The sequence below is a fragment of the Aedes aegypti genome, chromosome 3, assembly GCF_002204515.2.
Source record: "Aedes aegypti strain LVP_AGWG chromosome 3, AaegL5.0 Primary Assembly, whole genome shotgun sequence".
Taxonomy (NCBI): domain Eukaryota; kingdom Metazoa; phylum Arthropoda; class Insecta; order Diptera; family Culicidae; genus Aedes; species Aedes aegypti.
The window spans coordinates 178110963-178119688 of record NC_035109.1 but is presented as its reverse complement, the minus strand read 5'-3'; the positions used below and the strand labels follow the sequence as shown (position 1 = coordinate 178119688).

Sequence of the window (8726 nt, the reverse complement as noted above, 5' to 3'; positions counted from 1 at the left end):
GAGGCTTCGAGATTCGTGGTTTCCGTTCGAACTCCATGGAACTTCTTCGAGAAATAGGAGAAGAAATAGCTACAGAACCGAAAGAACTAATGCTAGAGAGAAATTCTACCAGTCAGTCTGTTCTTGGCATGAGTTGGGACCCCAACAATGACAGCTTCTCCTACTCCTTTAACCTACGGGAAGATTTACGCTCCATACTTAATGAAGCCTACATCCCTACCAAGCGAGAGATATTAAAGGTTGTTATGAGCCTCTTCGACCCTCTAGGGCTCATCTCACATTTTCTTGTCCATGGGAAGGTTATTATTCAAGGAACATGGGCAGCTGGAACGGGATGGGATGAACCGATCAACGAAGACCTGAACCAAAAATGGCGTCGCTGGGTATCATTTTTCCCGAAACTAGATGAACTGAAAATCCCCCGGTGCTATTTCGCGCCATTTCCATCCAACATTGATGATCTACAAGTTCACACATTCGTTGACGCCAGCGATATTGCATACACTTGTGTGGTGTACTTCCGACTCGTGTATGACGGCCATATCCAAACAGCACTGGTAGGAACCAAAAGTAAAGTAGCGCCTCTGAAGACTTTGTCCACCCCACGACTTGAACTGAAAGCAGCAGTCCTAGGAGTACGTTTTGTTGCTGCTATTCTCGAATACCACTCTCTTCTGGTGTCCAAACGATTCTTTTGGAGTGACTCTACTACAGTATTGGCCTGGATCCGTTCAGATCATAGGAAGTTCCATAAGTTTGTGTCGGTACGAGTTGGAGAAATCCTAACTCTCAGCGAACCACAGGAGTGGAAATGGGTGGAATCCAAACTAAATGTCTCCGACGATGCAACAAAGTGGAAAACCGGCCCGAATCTTGATAGTAATAGCCACTGGTTCAAGGGACCTAGGTTTTTACACCTGGACGAAGCATCGTGGCCCGAGCAGCGCTGCACAACCACTACACATGAGGAAATTCGGCGTGTTCAGACTCACTGGAATCACGAACCAGTGATAAACTACACTCGATTCAGCAGATGGAAAAAGCTCCTTCGCGTAATTGCGTACGTTATCCGTTTTTCCAACAGTTTGCGTCGACGGAATGTTGGTCAGAAGCTACATCGCCAAATACTCACTCAAGAAGAGTTGGCACAGGCTGAGATTCTTCTATGGAAAATGGCACAACAGGAAGCTTTTCCAGAAGAGTGGTCTATACTGCGGAAATCAATTGGTTCACCAGAAGCCAAACATGCTACTGTTCCGAAGTCCAGCTCAATCTTCAAAACATGGCCTTACATGGACACCAATGGAGTACTGAGAATGCGAGGTAGTATTGGGTTGGCCAAACATCTACCATTTGATGCAAGATACCCAGTTATTTTGCCAAAGGAACACCCTACAACAATCTTGATTGTTGACTGGTTTCACTGTCATTATCGTCACGCCAATAGAGAAACAGTTATAAACGAACTACGCCAGCGTTTCGAGATTTCAAAGTTGAGATCTCTTGTGCAAAGAGTAGCAAACCGTTGTATATGGTGTCGGATAAATAAGGCCCTTCCAAAACCACCTGTAATGGCACCACTTCCCGATGAGAGACTGGAACCCTTCGTGCGTCCGTTTACGTATGTTGGCCTGGACTATTTTGGGCCAGTATTCGTCAAGCTTGGTCGAAGTCATGTAAAACGTTGGATAGCCTTTTCACCTGTCTTTCCATTCGGGCTGTTCATATGGAAATAGTGCACAGCCTCTCTACAGAATCCTGTATTATGGCTGTCCGAAGATTTATTTCACGTCGTGGTTCTCCAGCTGTTTTCTATTCAGATAACGGTACTTGTTTTCAAGGTGCCAACAAACAGCTTCAGGAAGAAACCGGTGCCAGTAACGAGGAATTCGCAGTCACTTTCACGAACGCGGAAACAAAGTGGAAGTTCATACCGCCCGCCTCTCCCCACATGGGAGGCGTGTGGGAGCGTTTGGTTAGATCAATAAAGACAACGGTTGGTTCTGCTCTAGAACATCCTCGTAAGCCCAACGATGAGACTCTGGAAACCATTATAAATGAGGCCGAAGCACTAGTAAACTCCAGACCACTTACGTATATTCCGTTGGAATCAGCCAGTCAAGAGTCGTTGACCCCCAACCATTTTCTGTTGGGCAGCTCAAAGGGAAACAAAACTGGATCATCTGAAGTTGTCGGAGCTTCCTATGGACCAGCAACACTTCGTAGCGGTTGGAAGATGGCTCAACATGTCGTTGGAGAGTTCTGGCAAAGGTGGATAAGGGAATATCTACCAGTCATCACGCGCCGAAACAAATGGTTTAAGGAGACCAAAGACCTTGCAGAAGGAGATCTGGTTCTGATCGTAAATGGAACTGGACGTACTCAATGGATAAGGGGACGTATCGAGAAAACCATCGTTGGCAGAGACGGAAGAGTTCGACAAGCGATAGTTCGTACAGCAAGTGGACTTTTACGGCGACCTGCTATTAGGCTAGCGGTGTTGGACGTCTTAGAAGATTGTGAACCTACAGGCCTTCAAGGAGATCCAGGACGTCACTTAGGTTCACGGGTGGGGGTATGTGCCGACAACACCCCTCGGTGCAGCGCCGCTGCGAACACTCACGTACAGTAGATCGTACCTGAACGTTCCGTCATGCCTGTCACTGCGACAGATAGGTAGATAAGACTGAAAAACAATTCATCACCTGCAAGTCATCATTACCTCAACCTTATACAGCTAGTGTTCTACTAAAGCTAATCTGCCTTATTCAACTTAATTTCTATAATTTGCTAATCTTAAATTGCTTGAACTACATATAAAATTACTCAACTGAATTGTAAGTACTTAGAAAATCTATGGTTGTACCTAGAACTAAAGAACTTAATTATGTTTATAGCGAACGCAAAATCCAGATCTAGGGTATTCGATACGATTTCTTCAAAAGCGTATGAAGTGCACTAAAATCGTGAGTAACAAATTTCTTTGTATTCTGAACCCATGATATTTAATAAAACATTTTGTAGCTTGAAGCTTACACGATCAAAAAGCTGACGTTTGCTATCAAGATCTAGTGTGACATCACCCCCATTCCCAACAGGATGTATCGTACACTGAAATGAATTTTATTGTAGAAACAACTGAATCCATGGTAAAATTAAGAACTGCACCAACGATTTTCAACCGACTACATTAATCTGTTAACTCTACCATAACATAGTCAACAAGAAAATATATTCTGTTTATTTAACCAGAGTTGTAGTATTTATTTGTGGCTAGAAACATTCTAGATTTGACAAGTTTGGCATTGTACTTTTCACCATACTGTGTTGTACGGTGGGTGTCACGGATTGAAATACAATGCTTTGTAGTCGCGGCTACTATGGACATAGTCACATTTACTACACGGCTCAGTGATTTTTACCAGATTATAGTAAATTTAATAGATTTTTGTAGTCGGTTGAAAATCGTTGGTGCAGTTCTTAATTCTACCATGGATTCGGTAGATTATACAACAAAATTTGTTTGCGTGTACGTCGTCAGGAATATCTGTTTTGGCCACAGCGTTAAAAAAAATTCAATTTGGACACTTCGCGATTTTAGCCAAATCTCGGAACGGCAGTTTTTCTGTACACCATTTGTGCAGAAAAAAATTGAGAGTCGCCATGTCAATTCGACCCATCGTTTAGAATTTATAATTTTTTTATGTCAACTTTTGTCTGCTCTCAAAATAAACACTTGAGATCACACTGAAACAAAATTTTATTTGTTTTTTTTTGGAATTTTTACACCAAAATGCTAATATTTAGGTGTCCACTTTCTTAAATGAACAGTCCTTAAATGCTGCAACTGTGGTTAATTAAACCGAAAATATTTTCTTGTGTGGTGATGTTGACTATGTTCTGGTAACAGATTAGTGTAGTCGGTTGAAAATCGTTGGTGCAGTTCTTAATTTTACCATGGATTCAGTAGTTTCTACTACAGTGATACCTCCATGAGTCGATGTTCCATGACTCGATATCGACTCATGGAACCATACTAAAAACATAATTTCATGGTTACTATGATGGTCCCTAGAAGTAGCTTTCCAAAGAATTGCTGTTCCATGACTCGATATTTCCATGAGTCGATGGTCCCTTCAATATCGACTCATGGAGGTTTCACTGTATAAAATTCATTTCAGTGTACCCGTGTTTCGGAGTGTACACTGAAATGAATTTTATTGTAGAAACTAGTGAATCCATGGTAAAATTAAGAACTGCACCAACGATTTTCAACCGACTACATTAATCTGTTAACTCTACCAAAACATAGTCAACATCACTACACAAGAAAATTTCTTCTGTTGATTTAACCAGAGTTGTAGTATTTTTGACTAGAAACATTCTTGATTTAAGAAGTTTAGCATCATACTTTTGACCACACTGTGTTGTACGGTGGGTGTCACGGATTGAAATACAATGCTTTGTAGTGGATGATACTATGGACATAGTCAAATTTACTGCACTACTCAGTGATTTTCACCAGATTATAGTAAACTTAACAGATTTTTGTAGTCGGTTGAAAATCGTTGGTGCAGTTCTTAATTCTACCATGGATTCGGTAGATTATACAACAAAATTTGTTTGCGTGTAGCTTTACCTCAAACACTCTAAAAAAACTATGCAGAGAGTAAACAAATGCACTCTCAAGAAAACGTACTTAACGTAAGCTCTGAGTAAAAAAATATTAGAGTTACCAAACGAATACCACTATAGATGTCAGTGCTATCCCACTCGAGTGACATCTATCGATTGAAATGTTATTGTAGTTTACGCATTTCAGAAAAAGAGAGCAGCACGAACCAGTGTGTTCGCCATCTGTTATGGAAAATTTCTGAAGAAAATCATATTCATGGTAAACAATTTCTACATGGGAAAAAATTCTGTGGTAAAAATAACTATTTTAGCTGACTACGCCCATTCTTAAAACTACCATGGAAATTCAGACCAATTTACTATATTTACGGTACACCCCACCGCATTACTGGTATATTTGACAGAAATAATTTACAAGAATCTGATTCCAACTACAGACATGGTAAAATCACAGACAAACAGACGTAACACTGACGAAATTTCCATCGACCACTCATCTAACAATCATTTCAAATTCGCTATGTTACAAATCTCACACCCAGAGGCGCGCGCATCGTTTTTCTTCGCGTTTGACGTTTCACACTACCGCCATCTGCCGGTCTTGTTGCACGAAACACCTTTTCGTGTAACATGCTCACCAGATGATGATGGTGTAAACTGGGCGATGGAATTTGAAGAAATTTGTTCTAACTGTTACGTCTGTTTGTCTGTGGTAAAATCAAGCGCATTTCTGGTCTGCCGAAAATCGCCGGTGCGAGCCGTTTAGTTAACCCCCTAAAATGGTAGTTTTTACCGCACATTTTTTTGCGTGTATGCGGAGCATGAGTTGAATTTGCTTAGAAAAATATATCTTTAGTTATCAGATTCTTTTTAAACGGGGTAGTTTTAAATGAGAAAACCGTATGCTATTTTTAGCACAAACTTCAAGTGCAAACCATTTATATAGAATGCGTTTGAAAAATATCAAAAGTTCTCCAAAAACACAACATATTATGCAGGTCTTAATTCAATAGAGAATTATATTATTATAGAATTAGAGTAATTATATATTTTCATGTTTGAGGTGATTCAAAAGTTCTAATTGTGAAATGAACGAAGAATTTCCTTCAGACACAGTAGACTTTATTTACAACTAGGGAATGATGTTACAAGCCATATATATTTTTCAGCCATACATATTTTTCAGAAAACTCATACAAAAAGCGAGACAAAGGAGGGAGGTAGTTGAAAAAGTTGAAATTTAGCGTGACATAATGACACCCAGTATTGTTTTTATCCCATATGTCCCAGGTAACCATAAGCCGTATATCGGGTCCTTTCAGCCATATACGGCTAATATAGTGCTATTTAACGGCTTATTGGCATTATATCAGCCGTAAATCAACATTTTGGCCCAATATACGGTTTATTGGTTACCTGGGGTATAGGCGTATAAGAATAGATGAATAAAAACTTGTTCATACAAATCTGATTTTCAGATAATGTGTTATTAATAGCACATAATAATTTAAATTACCATTCATTTTTGATTCTCGTGCTACTACATATAGGTTCTATTAGGAAGGCGGCAACAAAAGGTTTTAAAGCTGTTTTGTAGTTGATAAGTAGTAATATTTTAACGTGGGGTTTTTTCAAAAATAGGTGAGAACGTGCTCCTTATCCTAACAAAATTTGCTGATTGCGTGTGCCACGGTAGAAAAATATTAGTAAAATAAAATTTGCTTACGTACAAATGAGACAACATTGAAATTGAAAAACATAGCTTTTCGTATTAGAATGTCAATATTTTTACGAGAAAAGGTTTTAACCGTTTTCAGGTCAGCACAACACAATCAGGATATATGTTTTCGTTTATTTTCCAATACGATTTGAATAAAACGTGTGAACATATTGGAGCAGTATATATATTATGTAAACCTCAATGATATATCATGTGGTCCAGAAGAAGTCGGTGAGATTACGTGCCGTATAACACACATTTTCAAACTGCAGTTGCAGACTTCATGTTTACAAGACATAAACAGAGCTCACATATTTTTTATATGTAAATTGGAACATTCAACCCCTGGATAGAAAGTTATAGGCGTGTATTTTTCATGAAGGTTCGCATAAAAATAGTCGATAGATGGCATTGTCACCTATTCGGCGGCCATCTACAGACGAATTTTTATTTCTGTGATATCTAACACTAGATGACCGCTGAGTACACTCTTAAACGAAGTTATTCAAAATTGAGTAATATCGTAGTAATCGCACAAAATCGAACACAGACACATTCTGCACTGAAATGAATTTTATTGTAGAAACTACTGAATCCATGGTAAAATTAAGAACTGCACCAAGGGACCGTTCAAATATTACGTAACGCAACAGGGGGAGGGAGGGGGTCTGGCATTGTGTTACGGTTCATACAAAAAATTAAAATTTCCCATACAAAAGCTGTTACGTGGGGGTGGGAGGGGGTCTAAAATTGACCAATTTTGCGTTACGTAATATTTGAATGAACCCCAACGATTTTCAACCGACTACATTATTCTGTTAACTCTACCGAACCATAGTCAACATCACTACACAAGAAAATATATTCGGTTAATTTAACCACAGTTGCAGTATTTATGACTAGAAACATTCTTGATTTGACTAGTTTGGCATTATGCTTTTGACCACACTGTGTTGTACGGTGGTTGTCACAAATTGAAATAGAATGCTTTGTAGTGGATGCTACTATGGATATGGTCACATTTACTGCACTGCTCAGTTATTTGTACCAGATTATAGTAAACTTAACAGATTTTTGTAGTCGGTTGAAAATCGTTGGTGGTTCTACCATGGATTCGGTAGATTATACAACAAAATTTGTTTGCGTGTGGAACATTTCGTCGAAGGAACCGGACACTTAACATACAGCAAATAATTCAAATAATGAAACTGCGGAACACGATTTTATCTCAAGCACCAACGCTATTTACTAAATAAGGGTTGCTAAATCCATTGCCATTTACAGAAATGTCTACACTGTAGGACCAAAGTACTCTTTAAAGGGTAAAAAAGTACCCTTTTTGAGAGAAACTAGTTTAACTCATAAAAAGAGTAAAGGGCCTTTACTCTTTAAAGAGTAGACGGCTTGTACGTCAAATCAACGAGTGAATTTTACCCATTATCCAAAAAATAGCTTTCGATAAACAGAGTAAAATTTACTCTTTTTTTGAATATTATTTTGTTTCTTTTTTTCAGTCATTTTAATTTATTTCAAATGGAAATAAACAAAACAAAACAAGCATTTTATTTAGGGAAATTTTATTTAACTTTGTAAACCCATGATTAAAATGTAATCTCCATTAGGCTGCAGATAAGCGATATTTTACATCCATGACCATCATCGTTGCAATCCGGAACATCACGGGATATGTGGTTATGTAGTGTGGGTGTGGTTATGTAGAGTCCCTTATACTCTCCATCAACAAAATCGGCAAAACAGCACACTCGAAGTTTCTGAAAGAATTACAAACACATTACAAAATATAATATTCTGATTGCACGCATGAACTTTTTGCACTTACCAGTATTTTTGACTTCAGCCCTCATTTATATTTCTAGCAGTAATTGTTCTGAGACAATTTCGGTAAACATCACCATCCAATCTGCACAGACTTAAGAACATTTTCACCCATTAATGAGTAAGCGCTCTGAATTTGAAAATGGGCATAGTTTACCCATTATGCAAATATTTGAAATACCCCTTATTTTGACAGCTCCATATATGAGAAAAAAGTGGGTACTTTTTACACATTAAAGGGTACTGCCGAGTTTACAGTATAGTTTTAGAGATATTGGCTGCCAAAAATGCTAAATTCGGCTATTTCAGCCAACTTTGCATGCAAGTTTTCCAGCTTGTATGGCAATTTATTTGCTTAATTTGCCTCAGAACTCAAACTTCACGCGTACAACAATACTTATCAACAAAGTTCATAACACTTCCAATGCTCAAAAGTTATTTTTTGTTGGTTTAGAAAAACCATATTTTGCCATATAAGAGAAACGAAGAATTTCGTATGGAGACTGCAAGCTTGTTTAAAAAATCGATTATACCT

The 8726-nt window shown here is 38.5% G+C and overlaps 1 long non-coding RNA gene across 1 annotated transcript; it reads right to left on the bottom strand.

The window, feature by feature from the left end:
* Window positions 1-7915: 7915 nt before the first annotated feature.
* LOC110679487 lies at window positions 7916-8350 on the bottom strand. The gene is made up of 2 exons (XR_002502522.1): window positions 8196-8350; window positions 7916-8127 (listed from the first exon to the last, which is right to left on the bottom strand). It is a non-coding gene; the product is annotated as an uncharacterized LOC110679487 (long non-coding RNA).
* Between the last annotated feature and the right edge of the window lie 376 nt (window positions 8351-8726).